The sequence below is a fragment of the Hyperolius riggenbachi genome, chromosome 6 (genome assembly GCF_040937935.1).
Source record: "Hyperolius riggenbachi isolate aHypRig1 chromosome 6, aHypRig1.pri, whole genome shotgun sequence".
NCBI lineage: Eukaryota > Metazoa > Chordata > Amphibia > Anura > Hyperoliidae > Hyperolius > Hyperolius riggenbachi.
Window position 1 is genome coordinate 59,580,350 of NC_090651.1, and position 18,518 is coordinate 59,598,867.

Below are 18,518 nucleotides of genomic sequence, written 5' to 3' on the forward strand. Positions count from 1 at the left end.
ACACAGTTCAACTGACCGTGGAAAAGTTGAGCTGTGTGCTCAGCAAGCATTTACCAGTCAGCAGTGAACATTTACCAGGAAGCAGCAAGCAGTTACCAGGCAGCAGTGAGCAGTTACCAGGTAGCAGTGAGCAGTTACCAGGCAGCAGCAAGCAGTTACCAGGCAGCAGCAAGCAGTTACCAGGCAGCAGCGAGTAGTTACCAGGCAGCAGTGAGCAGTTACCAGGCAGCTGTGAGAGTTTGAGAGATATTTCACTGCCTATCAACTGTCCGTGAAAAAGAGGCCTGAGGCCTCTTCTCTATGGACAGTTGAATTGTGTGCTCAGCAAGCAGTGAGCAGATACCAGACAGCATTAAGCCTCTTTTCCACAGACTGTTGAGCTGTGTGCTCAGCAAGCAGTTACCAGGCAGCAGTGAGCAGTTGTAAGAGTTTGAGAGGCATTTCACTGCCTATCAGCAGTCTGTGGATAAGAGGCCTCAAGCAGTTACCAGGCAGCAGCAGTGAGCAGTTGTGAGAGTGAGGCCTCTTTTCCACAAACTGTTGACAGGCAGTGAAATGCCTCTCAAACTCTCACAACTGCTGCTTGGTAACTGCTTGTTGCTGCCTGGTAACTGCTGCCTGGTAACTGCTCGCTGAGCACACAGCTCAACAGTTCATGGAAAAGAAGCCTAACTGCACAGAAAAAAAGTGGTTTAATTATTCTTGTATTGGAAAAACATGAAAACGGGAGCACAGGCAAGTTCTAATTAGGATTGGTACTATATATTAGCATATTTATCTCATCATGCCATATGTCATTTCAGGTTTCCATTATGGGAAGAAAACTTTACAAGCTATTCGGATACAGGAGCAGTGCATGGGGTTCTGCACTACAGAGATTAGATGGAGACTGTTACAAATGGTATGGTATAACTACCGTCTGATGCTTATTCTTGCCAATAGACACACAAGCACAAATGCTCACCCTGCCCATGTCATGGCTGCCGAGATGGGCAGTAGGCAGATGGGTTGGTGGTTTTGCCACCTTGTTTATACATAGAAAGAGAACTAGCGATCAGTTATTACTTTCAAACATGGCCAGCCGATTCTTCCCTCCCTTCTGCCAATCATCTGCTGACTCATCATTCTCATACATTGTGGTGGTTAGCAGCAACCAAAGTGGTTGACTGCTACTTAGTGTCTGAGTCATATTATATCTGTGGTTGTCTTTGAAGTTCATCTCCAGGCAGAGATCTGAAAACAGAGTAGTAACGACAATACTCAAAAAATAAAGGAATCCTGCGAGGTGAGCCTTCTGCAGCGGCAAATCCGGACTTTAGATCTTGATAACATGATCAGAAGTGTTATGCTAGATACACATGATATGTTTTTGTGTTCAGTAGATGCATTCGATAGATAATTTCCATCATGTCTGATATCACTTTCAATTGTTTTACCGCTCAATTTCTCATAGAAGTGAATGGAAATTGATAAGAAAAAAATAAGATAATCGAGCGGAAAAACAAACAAAAAATTGATTGAATGGAAAATCGAATGAAAAAACACATTGTGTGTACCTAGCATTAGGAAAAGAGTCACTTTCAGGCTCTGGATGTGTCTGCTGCTCTTCCCTGGATTGCATCATCCTGCTCTGCAGACCAATTCTCTGAGAAGGTTGCAACCTGTAGAAGTTAAGCTTCCCATACAGTATTCGACCACAGAGCCGATCTACCCGCGATCAACATCATGACCAAAAAAAATACAGTTATTTCTCTAAAAAAAGGAGATAAATATTTATAAAAAAAATAAACAAACTTTCCATTAGGGATCAGCGCCAACCAACAGAGTGCTCTGATGGTGGGAGGAAAGGGGGGGAGGGGAAATCACCTGGGTGCTGAGTTATATGGCCCTGCAGTGAGGCCTGAAAGCTGCAGTGGCCTATTTTGTGGAAAATGGCCTGGACTTTAGGGGGTTTAAGCCCATGGACCTTAAGGACCACTATCACGAAAATCATAAAATGTAAAATACATGTAAACTCATACAAATAAGAAGTACATTTCTTCCAGAGTATAATGAGTCATAAATTACTTTTCTCCTATGTTGCTGTCACTTACAGTAAGTAGTAGAAATCTGACAGAACCGACAGGATTTGGACTAGCCCATCTCCTCATGGGCACGGCTTCTCAGGGTTTTTGTTTATTTTTAAAAGTACTTAGTGAATGGCAATTGCTCTGCCCAACTGCCAAAAAAGTGTGCAGCAAGCACAGAGGCTGGCTAGCATCTTTGTATAAACCCTTTTCAGGAAATGTCTTTATAAAGAATAAAAGCTTTGCTGAGAATTCCCCATGAAGAGTTGGACTAGTCCAAAACCTTTCAGTTCTGTCAGATTTCTGCTACCTACTGTAAGTGACAGCAACATAGGAGAAAACTAATGTATGGCTCATTTTACTCTGGAAGAAATGTACTTTTTATTTGTATGAGTTTACATGTATTTAAAATATAGCGGTCCTTTAATTTTTTAGATTTCTACCTAAACTATTGAAGTAACAAAAGTTTTCTCTTCACCCTTATGATTATTTTTAGATTGCACCAAAAGGAACCCTGCAATATTAATGGACAATCCTACTGAACACCGTTCTCCTTGCAGGAGAGGTAAGTGGTAAGGGACAACGCTTACTTCATTGTTGTTGTTCATAGAATAGGGGCTTTAATTTTGGGCTCCCAGTTTTCGGTTTTCAGGGGCTTGTGCATCTGAACGGGTAATCTCCTTATGGAAATTTAATAGCGTTCAATTTCCTATTAGATTACGAGTAATATGAATACTGGGGAATCTCCAGTTGTGTCCCTGTAGCTGTCTTTTTCATCTGGAAGTATAAGCTAAAGTGTGAAAGGCCCGCCTCCTTCCAGGCTCTGCATGAATTATTAGGGCACTACATCACAACAAACCAATAATGAAGTTCTACCATAGAACATCCTACATAGCCAGGAGGAGGAAGTGATGTCAGTGGTCATGTGAATTTAACCGTTTCTGCAAAATGGATGTTTATAAACATATAACCATTAGTAGACCATTAGTGCAAATAGGGTGTTTATATAAACATTCATTCTGCGGAAGTGCACATGTGGGGATATTCGTGCCAATGTGTGCGCATTGAGACCCTTCAGTCTATGGCATGAAGTGGTTAAAGCTACCTCTGGTCAGTGATAAACTTTATTTCAGCTTGCTTGCTAAATGCTTTTCTGCAACTGAGCAGAAAAGCGTTTGGCATTGGTTCTCGACATTGCGTCACGGAACCGCCAAGTGCAACCACCGCAGGATGCTACATGCAGCATTCAAAAAATTTCATTCAACCGAGACGTTTGCGCAAATGACGGTAAAAGCATTGTGATGAATGCTGGCATCAGGCTGATCCCAAAGGTAAACGATGCCCCTGAATGTCGGCAGTCGCCGTTTACACCAATGTGGTCGGGTTAGCCTAATTAGCAGAAGTAATTGCCCCTGTGTGCACACCAGGCCTTATTGCTGAAGACTGGTTTATTTGAAAAATGTTATCGTTAGTGTGACCACGTCCTCATCCCAATCATTGCTTCTGCAGCATGCTGCCTCCACAGACAGAAGGCGCGGAGTGCTCTTTAAGGTCATCTTACTATTGCAATCGACCCAGTTGCCCTGCTAACCTTTGCCCCATGCCAGATAAGTGTGGTGTCACTGGAGTGAAAATGGATTAATCATTCTGAAGATCAGCCTTCAGTTAAATAAACTGTGCTGTGATTCAATAAATTAGAGGGAGTGAAAGTTTTGGCTCTTGCAACAACTTAATGACTAACTTGTGTATTGGCACTGCATCAGAGACACAGGCCAAACCTCTAGTTTGGCCTGCACAGCTTCCCTGACACACACACACTGTAGTCACATGTCTGACAAAGCAGTCCGTGCAGTGATTTTGGAAATTTAAAAAAAAAGGCCTACTCATGCACTGATTAACATATATGAGAGATAGTTATGGAAAGAGAAAAAATCCAAGCTCTTGAGACCAGGATCTGCTGTTTGGTAAATTGTGTTGTTGCTTTTATGTCATATATCCACATTGCAAGGCATTTCTGGTGCTATATATAGAACGTAACATATTGGGCCTGATCAAATTCATGTTTTCTCCTAGGAGATATTATTTTTTCATTTTCTGTTTAAAATCAGCAATTGAAAGAGTACTGAAAAGTAGGTGAAAAAGTATTTTACTTACTTCCTGGTCCTTTAAAGAGAATCTGTACTCTAAAATTCTTACAATAAAAAGCATACCATTCTATTCATTATGTTCTCCTGGTCCCCTCTGTGCTGTTTGACCTAGTGCACACCAGAGCGGTTCTGGTGCGGTTTGCGATCCGCTTGCGGGTGCGGATTCGCTAGGGTAATGTATTTCAATGGGCTGGTGCACACCAGAGCGGGAGGCGTTTTGCAGAAACGCATACTCCCGGGCTGCTGCAGATTTTGGATTGCGGATGCATTTCTGCCTCAATGTTAACTATAGGTAAAACGCAAACCGCTCTGAAAAACGGCACTTCAGAGCGGTTTGCCAGGCGGTTTTTGTTACAGTAGCTGTTCAGTAACAGCTTTACTGTAACAATATATGAAATCTACTACACCAAAAACGCTTCCCAAAACCGCAAAATGCTAGCTGAAACGCTAAAATCTGCTAGCATTTTGCGGATCTGCTAGCGGTTTTTGGTGTGCACCAGGCCTTTCTGCCACTCCCTGCTGCAATCCTGGCTTGTAATTGCCAGTTTTAGACAGTGTTTACAAACAAAAGACATGGCTGTTACCAGCTTGTGATAGGCTGTGGAGAGGGTGTGTATAGCTTCTGCCAATAACAGCAGACAGCACATTCCTGCCTGAGCCCGACAGAGCCGACAGAAGAAAGAAGATTAGATTATATAACAGAGATAATACAGCCACTGTGAAACTAGAAAAGGCTGCAGTAATCCAGACCACATTAGAACAGGTATAGGAACTTATAGGATAGAAGAAATAAGGCTATCAATTTTGTTACAGAGTCTCTTTAAAAGGCATTTTATTGATAAGATGTGAGAATATCACCTAGGAGAAAACTTGTAAAAAAAGGGAATTGGATTGGGCCTATATGCAATTAACTTTTTTTCTCCTGAGTCTTCACCTTGGAGGTAATTTTTAATGTTGTATTTAAAATAATTTTTCAGCATTTTGCAATTGAAAAAGTTCTAAAAAGTAGGTTAAAAGTACTATCAAAATTATTTTGAGCATTTTCTTGCTTTCTGGTGGTTTAAAAAGTATTTTATTGACAAGCTGTGAAAAAATATCACTTTGCTGAAAACTCAGGAGAAAAAGTGAATTTTGTCGCTTTTGTTGGGAAACTCTTTACACCTTTTATTCATCGGGTATATTATGTTAATCCTGTTGTGCTTATTTTGTGTTGCCTTCATATTCTAAAATTATCACATTTTATTTTTCTCTTCAAAAACAGTCATCTGTAGATTGTAAGCTCTTGTGGACACAATCCTCCCATCTTGTATTTGATAGGTCTATACTGTTCAACCATCCACGTTTTATGTGTAAATACATAATAACCGTCTCGTCTCTCACTTTATTTCACTTTGAGTACTTTTGTTAAATTGATCATGTTTTATTGGGTACTTACAATCATGGAACAAAGACTTTTATTGCATGATATATTTGCAGACAAGGAACCATGCAAAGCTTAATAAATGTTTTGCATTTTATAGGTCGTAATGCGATTGCTTGCCAGGCTTTAACATCCTGTATTAGTTTTATTAAAAATAAATAACCTTGTGGCATACCATTTACCAGATGCATGAATACATTACATTGCTACGTGGAGCTGTGTTATTACTAAACCCCAGTACTACGATACACATCCAAACAGTATAGATGACTGCAGCTCAGAATATTTACAGTTGTGTTCAAAATTATTCAATTGAGTGTTTTGGCCAGTTTGACATTGATTTTGATCATTTCATTCATCTTGTTTACAATTAAATCCAAGAGGCACTTGTAATTCAGACAAATATAACATAACATTTATAATGAAATAACCACAAATGTATTTTCTCTGCTCACATCGTTATCAGTTTTATTCAACCTCCAAGTGACATTCATTCTTAGTACTTAGTACAACATCCTTTTCCAGTTATAACAGCTTTTAAACGTGAAGCATAGTTTGACACAAGTGTCTTGCAGCGATCTACGGGTATCTTAGTGCATTCTTCATGGGCAAAAGCCTCCAGTTCAGTCACATTCTTAGGCTTGCGTGCTGCAACTGCTTTCTTTAAGTCCCACCAGAGGTTCTCAATCGGATTTAACCTGCTGGGCGGTCTGGACGAGCTCAGGCCCTGCTGGGCCGATTTGGCTCAAATAAAAAGCAGCACACGCAGCCGGCACTTTGCCAGCCGCGTGTGCTACCTGATCGCCGCTGCAGCGCGGCGATCCGCCGCATGCAGCGGCGAAAGAGGGTCCCCCCAGCCGCCTGAGCCCAGCGTAGCCGGAACAAAAAGTTCCGGCCAGCGCTAAGGGCTGGATCGGAGGCGGCTGACGTCAGGACGTCGGCTGAAGTCCATGACGTCACTCCGCTCGTCGCCATGGCGACGAGGTAAGCGAAACACGGAAGGCCGCTGATTGCGGCCTTCCGTGTTACTTCTGGTCGCCGGAGGCGATCAGAAGAACGCATCCGGAGCGCCCTCTAGTGGGCTTTCATGCAGCCAACTTTCAGTTGGCTGCATGAAATAGTTTTTTTTTTATTAAAAAAAAACCCTCCCGCAGCCTCCCTGGCGATCTTAATAGAACGCCAGGGAGGTTAAGTCTGGTGACTGCGATGGCCACTCCAAAATGTTCCAGCCTTTAATCTGCAACCATGCTCTAGTGGACTTGGAGGTATGCTTGGGATCATTGTCCTGTTGAAAGGTCCAACGTCTCCCAAGCCTCAGGTTTGTGACGGACTGCATCACATTTTCATCCAATATCTCCTGGTATTGAAGAGAATTCATGGTACCTTGCGCACGCTGAAGCTTCCCTGTACCTGCAGAAGCAAAACAGCCCCAAAGCATGATTGACCCCCCGCCATGCTTCACAGTAGGCAAGGTGTTCTTTTCTTCAGAGGCCTTGTTCTTCCTCCTCCATGGGCCCAAACAGTTCTAATTTTGTTTCATCAGTCCACAGAATACTACCACAAAAGTTTTGGGATAGTGTTCTGTGGACTGAGGAAACAAAATTAAAACTGTTTGGGCCCATGGATCAACGCTATGTTTGGAGGAGGAAGAACAAGGCCTATGAAGAAAAGCACACCTTGCCGGTACAGGGAAGCTTCAGCATGTGCAAGGTACCATGAATTCTCATCAGTACCAGGAGATATTGGATGAAAATGTGATGCAGTCCGTCACAAACCTGAGCCTTGGGAGACGTTGGACCTTTCAACAGGACAATGATCCCAAGCATACCTCTAAGTCCACTAGAGCATTATTATTATTATTATTATTATTTATTAGATTTATATAGCGCCAACATATTACGCAGCGCTGTACAATAAATAGGATTACAGACAATGATAACAGGGTTGACAGAACAATACAGGTAACAGACCATAGATACAACAATACAGGTAATAACAATAAGATACGCAACACAATGCAGATAATAGTACAATGCCAGATCATAAACTGGAATGGTAGTGGTAAAAAATTACCAGTTCCAAATTCTGGGTAAAGTGCACACAGTCAAGTATGATACACAAGGGAAGAGGGCCCTGCCAAAGGCTTACAATCTAGAGGGAGGGGCTGGTGACACAAAAGGAGGGGGTGCATCAAGAAGTTATTGGCAGAAAGGATTAGGGTAGTGTTGAGTTGATGTAGGCCTCCTTGAAGAAGCATGGTTGCAGATTAAAGGCTGGAACATTTTGTAGTGGCCATCGCAGTTACCAGACTTAAATCCGATTGCATGGGCTTTTGCCCATGAAGAATGGGCTAAGATACCCGTAGATCGCTGCAAGACACTGGTGTCAAGCTATGCTTCACATTTAAAAGCTGTTCTAACTGGAAAAGGATGTTGTACGAAGTACTAAGAATGAATGTCACTTGGGGGTTGAATAAAACTTATTATGATGTGAGCACAGAACATACATTTGTGGTTATTTCATTATAAATGTTATGTTATATTTGCCTGACTTACAAGTGCCTCTTTGATTTAATTGTAAACAAGATGACTGAAATGATCAAAATCAATGTCAAACTGGCCAAAACTCTCAATTTCAGTGGGGGTTGAATAATTTTCAACCCAACTGTATAACACAATCTACCTATTCCACGTCACATGCAGAATATTTAAGACCTTTCATAATCTAGCGATTCCACGTCACACAAAGCCATGATCTCCAAGGCTCTTCCTGCCAGCAAGCACACAGCTCAGCCAAGCTCTGAACTTCTATCCCCTCTGCCTGAAATGTATTCTAAACTTATTAAATTAACCAGCCAGATACTGTACATAGCTGAGATATAAGTAAGCAGTATTTTTATGTAGTATCGTTAACTGATTATATTTTACATCCATCTAAGTATCTACTCCTTCTGCCCATGTTTTTCTGTAGCTCATTTTCTCCATATTAAGATTTTACTATGGTATAAATACCCCAAAATACTGTTTATAAGCTACGCAATGCCAGAAAGGGGGGGGGGGGGGGGGGTTACAATTTTCAGTTATTTTTGCTTTCTGTTATTTTTTTGCTTTCTTAGTGGGTGGTGAGGTTTAAAAAAATGAATAGTTAAATTTGAACTTTTTTTTTTTTAACTTAACTGTTTATGTTCCTCCTTATTAATATCAAATATTAAAATTTAACATACTACTATAATTTAATCTTCTGTACTGTCAGTTTGTCTTTTCTAGTCAATGTATACTACTTATATTGGAAGTCTCCCTCCCTTTACCCAAAGTAAAAAGAGTTGTGTGAATAACAGCTATGCCAGGCTGTCTCAAGCCAGGTCCTCGACATCCATTATGTGCGCCCACCCCGGAGGGATTTATAATAGGATCAGGGTTACCTAAAGTTGTTGCTGTTCATAACCAACATTAAAAAAAAAAACATATGTAAGCAAACTGAGTAAGAGTTGTTTTTTTTTTTTTTTTTTTTTTGTCACTTTACAGCATTTTTGCGTCATGGGGTATTTGAAATTATATTTTTGAAAATAGTGGTTAATGTAAAAAAGAAAGGGTGGGGAGATACATTTTTGAGAACACTGCTCCAGCATACATACACCTGTACATAATACTCCAGTGGCTGATTTCTCAGTTTCTCCAATCACAGCACTGTCACATGACTGATGATGATGTGGCCCTGCCTGTTACTACATTTTTAGAGCCAATCAATATCAGCTGAGGACTTATTGCTAAGGTAAGCAGGACTGTTAGAAGTTTTAATAAAAACATAAAATCGAACAAAAAATATTAAAAACTAGAGCCATCAGTTTCTGATCAATATATCAATCCAACAATGATTGGAAAAGCCCATTCTGTATGGGAGAGTGCAACCTGCGATCAATGGGCGCCTAGATTTCTGCTGCATCATAATGGTACAAAACTAGCATTGTCACCGACGGCAATTGATTAAATGAAATAGTAATATGATTAATAAGAAGTAGTGCATAGAGATAACCCTGCTAAACAGTTGACATAAGGGAGATATAGATTATTCAACATACATCTCCCAATGTATGCCCAGCTGGAAGATCAATATCTCCCTAACATCCTGTATCCATACCTGGATGAACACCTTGCACCATTGAAATGAGCTGAAATCTGATCCAATATTGATTGGAAAGCCACCACAGCTAGCTTTGTATCTATTGGGGCAGAACAAACCTATATGGCCAATGGCCGGCCATCGTTATTTGCTCCCCCAGCTCAACAAAATAATGGGCTTTCCCAGTCGAGTTTAAATCGGTATTGTGTTCAAATATTAGTTTTAGTACTAGTTTTTATCAGATTTTTGTTTAATTTGAGGTTTTCATTAATATAAAGTATTAAAAAACATCAACAAGTGTGTGGTTTTTTTTAGGGGGTTGGTTCATACAGGCGCTTTCCCTAAATTTACTGCCACGATTAAATAAACGTTTTAAAAAGGCCAGCATTTAAATTTTTATGCCGTGGCATTTGTCTATCGAGTATACCGGAAGCGTTTGGCTAGCGCTTATTAGGCTAACTTCCTGTGACGACAGTACCTCCATGATGCCAAACCCCCTCCCCAAGCTTTTTTTTAATGCTGCACTAACCAAACCCTTGTCAATAATTCACTATTCAATGTGTTGCCCCATTGGGTAACAAATTTTCAAGTTTTCTGTCTGTTTTAAACTGCAAGGAATCCCCTTGTGAGAATGAGCCCCTAATGCTACAGCCCTGGCAGTGCAAGAGGCCCCTCCGTCTGCCGCAGACCTGACTGCTTTGCTCACCTTGCTGGAAATGTTAATAACTAGATTATAAATGAGCACTCCAGAGTGAGTGGGGCTGCAGACAAGGACGAGAAGAGCTGGTTTCTCCTTGCTAGAGGAAAAGGCAAGGTCCATGGCACAGCCCAGGGATTGTACAGATTGCACAGGAAGCCAGGGCTGCAAGATCCAAGCGAGGCTTTCACTCCCATCTGCAGCTGGGCTTCACATAAACAGTTGTTGTTCCTGGACCGGAGCTCAGGGGGTCTTGCTGTGCTGGTTGCAGGCATCTCCTCCTGTGTGTCTGTACAGTGCAGGCAGCCTGGAAGTAAAAGTTGTGCAGCGAGAGCAGTCCTGATGTCTTCCTCTACAGGCAGCTCTTCCGATCCTCAGCCCTGGGAGTACAGAGGTGCCCCCACCCCAGTGTATGTATGTGTGTGTGCTCAGTGCTGGGTCCTACGTGCGCCTCTCTTGCCTGGCTGCAGTGCACTCTGCACTGTGTGTCTTATTAGCACTAGAGGGCTCTGCAGCTGCCTCCCTTCCACCACCTTCCTCTGCCTTCTAGCTCATAAACCAGAGCCTTTTTTCTTTCTCTTTTTTTTTTTTTTCAAGTTTTATTTTTAGAAAATGATTTACACATTTTCCTTTACTGAATTTTTTTTCTTTGCATGATTCTGCAGCGGCCTGCAAGAAAGTTTTAGCTGCAGATGTACACAAGGGTCTGGTCTATGGAACTTATTAATAAAAAATCATGGATCTGCTTTCTCACGTGTTGGATGCTGGAAGATACAAATGCTAAGTAGTTTTAATAGAAATAAATTGATATTAAAATAGCACAGTTAAAAGTGCTAATTTTAGTTTGTAAATTTAGTTTTTTATATTTATAGTTTTTTTTGTTTTTTTTTGCGAGAAAAAAATATGATATTATTATTTCACTGAGCCATTTAAATAATAAAAATTAGAAGTGTGGGAAAATCACAAAAACAAAAGTCAGGAGTATAAGAACATCCTCTCCAAGTCAGCTTAAAAATGTATGCTGACCACACACGTTTCAATTGCAATCGTTCAATGGTATTTTAGATTGAATACAATTTTTGCTTGTACGAAACCATTGAAGTAACAATTTGAAGTCAATGAAATTGGATTAAATGTAAGCGTTTTATCAAATGAGAGAGCTGAAAAAGGAGAACAAATTAAAGATATATTTTAAGGAAAATGTTTTAGACTCTGCAATATTTTTTTTTTTACATTGATAGTTTAAGAGGGCTGCATTAAAAATATTAATAAGAACAATACAGGTAATATGTACAATACAGGTATTTTTTACTCTAAGGTAATAATGCCTTGTAAATTTGAACTACACCTGTAAGTCCAAAATCTAAGAATTTGCCAGAAAATAGTGTGAATAAAAAAAGGTTCAAGATAAGCAATCAACAATAAAAACAGCGCAAGTAAGTCAGATAATAAAAGGAATGAAGTGTGATTATATATATATATATATATATATATATATATATATATATATATATATATATATATATATATATATATATATATATATATATTTTGGGGGGGGGGGGGGTGTAATGTCTGTTTATTTAGGACACGACTTTGTGAAATTTTAACTCGAACATCAAAAAATGAAGTTCCAGTAATATTGGCCATGAGAAGCTACATTGTGACTGTGTGTCATCCAGGAATGGCACCAGCTCTACAATATTCTCCTTAACTGTAGAATACCCTTTTAAATGCCTAAGCCAGGTGTGCCCAGCTGGATGTGGCAGTAGTCTGGTCAGTGACTGTGCTTTGTGTAGGATTTTGTCTGACTCGGGGGTGATGGGTCAGGCTGAGCAAGGACTGTCACAAACATTTCCTGACACCTCTCAAACTTTCCGAGTGTGTAATAAGTGCAGGCGGCGCTGTGCATGCCAGGATGACTTCATTTAACGTATAGAGGAGCAGCGGCCCCCCACTGGAGGTATTGTGAGGGCAGGTCAACACACACTGCCCAGCACTGCCTGCCCAGGGACTCCAGGACAAGTAAATCAACTACTATATGTATTTACTGTGTATTTGTTCATACAGTGGCTTGTGCAACTCATATTTGGGCACACATTTTGGATATTTGTATTAGTGGTTGGCATTGAAACTGTGTGTGTATATATATATATATATATATATATATATATATATATATATATATATATATATATATATATATATATATATATATATATATATATATATATACATATATGGAATTTGAGTTTGGAATTTCAATTTTTTTTTTTTTTTTTTTTTTTTTTAGTAAGATAGATATTTAGTTATCTATAGTTTATAACCCGAGAGCATTACACAATCCCTTTATTTTGCTCTAATTTCCTGTGTCTCTTTTAATTATAAAATATTCAGCTGATCTCCTCTTTAGACAATGTTATCATTTTATGGCTTATAACTATAATATTATTCATAAATAAAGGAAATTTCCAATGTCTTCCAGCTGTTAATTTAACTTCAAGCTAAAGTTAAATTCACAGCTTTCTGTACAGAGGTTAGTTCTTTTGCCAAACCATTTTGTTTCGGGTCTGGACAGTCATACAGAAAAAGTCCTCGTAACCACTATGTGCCGATGATCTTACAGTAGGTTGGTTAGCTTAATTTTGTGTAGGTGTGAAAGTAAATAAACCCAAATCATCTTGTAAGATAAACATCTAATTTGTATGTATTTGTATTCAAATACAATATAAATATATGTATACTCTAATACTGTATGTATTTATCATACATAGATGAACAATGGCAATAATATTACAAAAGCAAGGATTAGACGTTATTAACCCAGGGAATAATAATACCATATAATATTACACTATAATACAAGTGGTAAATTATCTTTCTCCCTCTCTCTGTAGAAATCTAAATATTTCTACAACACTGGATTTTTTAAGAGACAAACTATGGCAATAAATAAAAACATTTTGTGTTTTGATTTAAACATATTTTATGCATAGGACAGAAATCAGTTTGTTGAAAAAAAATTATATTATTTCAATGATTAATTATTAACAAAAAAATCTAAATTAATTATCCCTTATTAATGGCGGCAAAGGAAAAAAAAATCAATAACAACTATTAGCAGTATTCAAAAATGTTATCCAACGGTATTTAATAACAGGGCGAATTACAAAATCCTGCGAGGAAAGCTATGTCTAAACATTAAAATAATAAATCATATTTGTTTACCAGTTTGTGTGACTATGGAGTATTAGATTTGAATCACCGGAATAAGAATTAGATTGTGAGCTTCTGTGTGGCTGTATGAAGCACTGCAAAAATATGTTATCGCTATATACATAGACAATAATAATATTAACTACATGGCCATAGGTATATATATATATATATATATATATATATATATATATATATATATATATATATATATATATATATATATATACACACATCTTCATATGTGTCTATGATCACCTGCTGTTGGCACCTATCACCTATTCCAATACAGTCTAGTGAGTTCTCTTGTTTTGACACCTCTGCAGACACACTGCAGCTAATGAGGTCATTATGTGACCAGTGTCAACACAAAAGCCCTTTTCTTGGCTAATAAACCTTAAGTGAAAGTTTAGCACTCTCAGCAGGGTGTTGTATACACTGTAAACAGGGTGCCATTTAACCCCAGACCAGAGAGAGCTGCTGACTCTGACCTGCCTGGAACAAAGCTACAATACACACAGCCTGTACCTCTCCTATTCAACACCCTACTGGGAGTGTTAAACTTTCACGTAACCCTTTTTCAGCTAAAGAAAGCTATTGTGCTGACACTGGTCATGTAATGACCTCATTAGCTGCAGTGTGTATTGCAGGTGTCAGTGTGACAAAATTCAGCAGAGTGCATTACAATAGGAGCTAACAGCAGCAATAATCCTATCTATCTATCTATCTATCTATCTATCTATCTATCTATCTATCTATCTATCTATCTATCTCACACCCATATAATACAATTAGATGATTCACAGTCATTCAGTAAATTAGTACATGCAAATATATGTAAATGCCAAATGTAAAAAATGCCATGGTATAACTGCCTCTAGTTATGGCTATTGCATACTACCCCGCCTCTTGTTTCCCCCTATTCCTGTAGATTGTAAGGGCAGGGCTCTCTCACCATTTGTGTCTTGGAATATGTTATACATTTTATTTATCATGCTACTTTTGGACTTTTGTCAATATAATTACAAATTCTGTATTTTGTACCAACTCTCTATTTTGTATATATTGGTTTGTACCATTGTCTGTATTATGATGTACCCCATGTTTGTTTCTTACTTTGTACAGCACCACAGTATAGGTTGGCGCTATATAAATTAATAATAATAGTTATGTTAATTATGGTTATTGTCCATGGTAAATGCTTTATTAGTTTAACTTTTAATAATAGCTGCCTAATCAGGACAGTGCGTTCCTTTTTATAGCATTTTAAAAAAATGTCCTTTTAACAAGTATATTTTAGCTAACATTGCCATTGAGTTGTTGTGATTGATTATTTAATGAAACATTATTTAAGGAAAACCCATTATAGAAAATTAATGAGAGTGATCAATAGAAATAATATTTACCATAAACTGCTTCCTGGTTCATAAAATCTCAGTGAATATAAGTATTTAAATATATTGCCCTAGTTTGCCTTTTATGCTAAGACCAAAAAAAATAAATAATAAGAACATCCAGCGTCGTGGTACTGTTAAAACTGGATGGAAATAATGCTGTGAATACCAAACTGTTTTTGTTTTTTTGGTCAATTAAATAAGTACAAAGTAATATAATATTGAATAGATAGGCTAATAGAGATAGATTGAAAGATACTTTCGTATAAATGCTCTTAATATATATATTATTATTATATTATTATTATTTAGTATTTATATAGTACCGACATCTTTTGCAGCGCTGTACAGAGTATATAGAGTCTTGTCACTAACTGTCCCTCAGAGGGGCTCACAATGTAGTCCCTACCATAGTCATATGTCTATGTATGTATCGTGTAGTGTATGTATTGTAGTCTAGGGCCAATTTTAGGGGAAGCCAATTAACTTATCTGAGTATGTATTTATATATATATATATATATATATATATATTAAAACTCCGGTTATCCAGAACACTGATAACCAGAATTCTCAAGCAACCACAAAAAAAATCCTGGCTTTGCAGGATGCATAAATCTACTGTTACAGCTCCTTATACAATAATACCATATTACCAGCGCTGCGTAATATGTTGGCGCTTTATAAATACAATAAATAATAATAATAAACCTCTGTTACATTAAAGGAGTCATCAGGGAAAGTATAGTAAAATGAGTGGTACTTACCGGGGGCTTCCTCCAGCTCCAATCTCCCAGGATGTCCCTCGCCGCAGCTCTGCCCGCAGCCGTCCGTCCTGGTCCCCGGCGATGACGTCAGAGCGACCTCCAGGTCGCTCTGTACTGCGCCTGCCTGAGCTGCGCTGTCAATCACCGCCACGTGGGCCGGAGTGGACTGCACAAGCGCAGAACTACTGTGCTTGTGCAGTCCACTCCGGCCCACGTGGCGGTGATTGACAGCGCCCAGAGCGACCTGTAGGTCGCTCTGACGTCATCGACGGGGACCGGGTCGGAGCTGCGGCGAACGGCTTTGGGCAGAGCTGCGACGAGGGACATCCTGGGAGATTGGAGCTGGAGTGGTAAGTACCACTCATTTTACTATACTTTCCCTGATGACTCCTTTAACCTCCTTGGCGGTAACCCCGTGTGTGACACGGGGTAAGCTGCCGGAGGGTGCCGCTCAGGCCCTGCTGGGCCGATTTACATAATTTTTTTTTGCTGGACGCAGCTAGCACTTTGCTAGCTGCGCCAGCACATCGATCGCCGCCGCCCCGCGCCCGATCGCCGCTATCCGTTGCGGCGTGCCCCCCCCCCCCAGACCCCGTGCGCTGCCTGGCCAATCAGTGCCAGGCAGTGCCAAGGGGTGGATCGGGACTCCCAATGACTCCATGGCAACGGGGGAAGCCCTCCAGGAAATCCCGTTCTTTGAACGGGATTTCCTGATCGGAGATCGCCGAAGGGCTGGGCTCGCTACATGATTTAAAAAAAAAAAAAAAAAACTGCTGTGCTGCCTCCTGGCGGAATGTTTCATACCGCCAGGAGGGTTAAGTTAAGTCTGTCCTTTGTCCTAATTTGTTTTTAATCACTGTATTTTAACATTAATACTGAGTTAATGCTGCGTATATAGTGTGGAGTACAGTACTGTTTTTTAGCTAGGCCTATTTTTAACATTGACTCTCAAGCTACCAGAAACTACACGTATCCGGCATCAGCCAGTCCCTGTTCATGCCGAATAATAATAATAATAATAATAATAATAATAATTGTTACGCTACAAAATGCCAGTTAAATATATCACATAGGAGACACACACAGTAATATTTGAGAAGTGAAATGAAGTTTATTGGATTTACAGAAAGTAAACAATAATTGTTTAAACAAAATTAGGTAGGTGCATACATTTGGGCACTGTTATCATTTTATTGATTCAAAAAATTTTGGACCAATTATTGGAACTCAAATTGGCTTGGTAAGCTCAGTGACCCCTGACCAACATATACAGGTAAATCCAATTATGAGAAAGAGTATTTAAGTATTTTCATCCTCTTTTAATTTTCTTTGAAGAGTAGCAACACGTGGGTCTCAAAACAACTCTCAAATGACCTGAAGACAAATATTGTTCACCATCATGGTTTAGGGGAAGGATACAGAAAGCTGTCTCAGAGATTTCAGCTGTCTGTTTCCACAGCTAGGAACATATTGAGGAAATGGAAGACCACAGGCTCAGTTCAAGTTAAGGCTCAAAGTGGCAGACCAAGAAAAATCTTGGATAGATAGAAGCGACAAATGGTGAGAACAGTCAGAGTCAACCCACTGACCACCACCAAAAACCTACAACATCATCTTGCTGCAGATGGAGTTACAGTGCATCGTTCAACCATTTGGCGCACTTTACACAAGGAGATGCTGTATGCAAGAGTGATACAGAGGAAGCATTTTCTCCACCCACAGCACAAACAGAGCCGCTTGAGATACGCTAAAGCACATTTGGACAAGTCAGCTTCATTTTGGAATAAGGTGCTGTGGACTGAATTATTTGGGCATAACAAGGGGCGTTATGTATAAAGGATAAAGAACAAAGCATTCCAAGAAAAACACCTGCTACCTACAGTAAAATATGGTGGTGGTTCCATCATGCTGTGGGGCTGTGTGGTCAGTGCAGGGACTGGGAATCTTGTCAAAGTTGAGGGACGCATGGATTCCACTCAGTATCAGCAGATTCTGGAGACCAATGTTCAAGCATCAGTGATAAAGCTAAAGCTGTGCCGAGGCTGGATCTTTCAACAAGGCAACGACCCTAAACAATGCTCAAAATCCACTAAGGCATTCATGCAGAGGAACAAGTACAACATTCTGGAATGGCCTTCTCAGTCCCCAGACCTGAATATAATTGAAAGTCTGTGGTGTGAGTTAAAGAGAGCTGTCCCTGCTCAGAAGCCATCAAACCTGAATGAACTAGAGATGTTTTGCAAAGAGGAATGATCTAAAATACCTTCAACCAGAATCCCGACTCTCACTGGAACCTACAGGAAGTATTTAGAGGCTGTAATTTCTGCAAAGGAGGATCCACTAAACATTGATTTTATTTCTTTTTTTTGTGGTTCCCAAATTTATGCACCTGCCTAATTTTGTATAAACAATTATTGCACACTTCCTGTAAATCCAATAAACTTCATTTCACTTCTCAAATATCACTGTGTGTCTCTCCTATATGAAATATTTAACTGACATTTTGACATCATAGCAACCAACGATTTATACAGGAAAATCATGACTATTAACAAGGTTGCCCAAACTTTCGCATCCCACTGTGTCCCACTGTGTATGTATGTATGTATGTATGTATGTGTATATATATATATATATGTGTGTATATATATATATATATATATATATATATATATATATATATATATATATAT

The 18,518-nt window shown here is 39.3% G+C and overlaps 1 protein-coding gene across 3 annotated transcripts in view; it reads right to left on the bottom strand.

The window, feature by feature from the left end:
- Window positions 1-18,518, bottom strand: part of NFIA (nuclear factor I A) — a 678,234-nt gene that overhangs the window by 499,948 nt on the left and 159,768 nt on the right. The window lies entirely within an intron of this gene.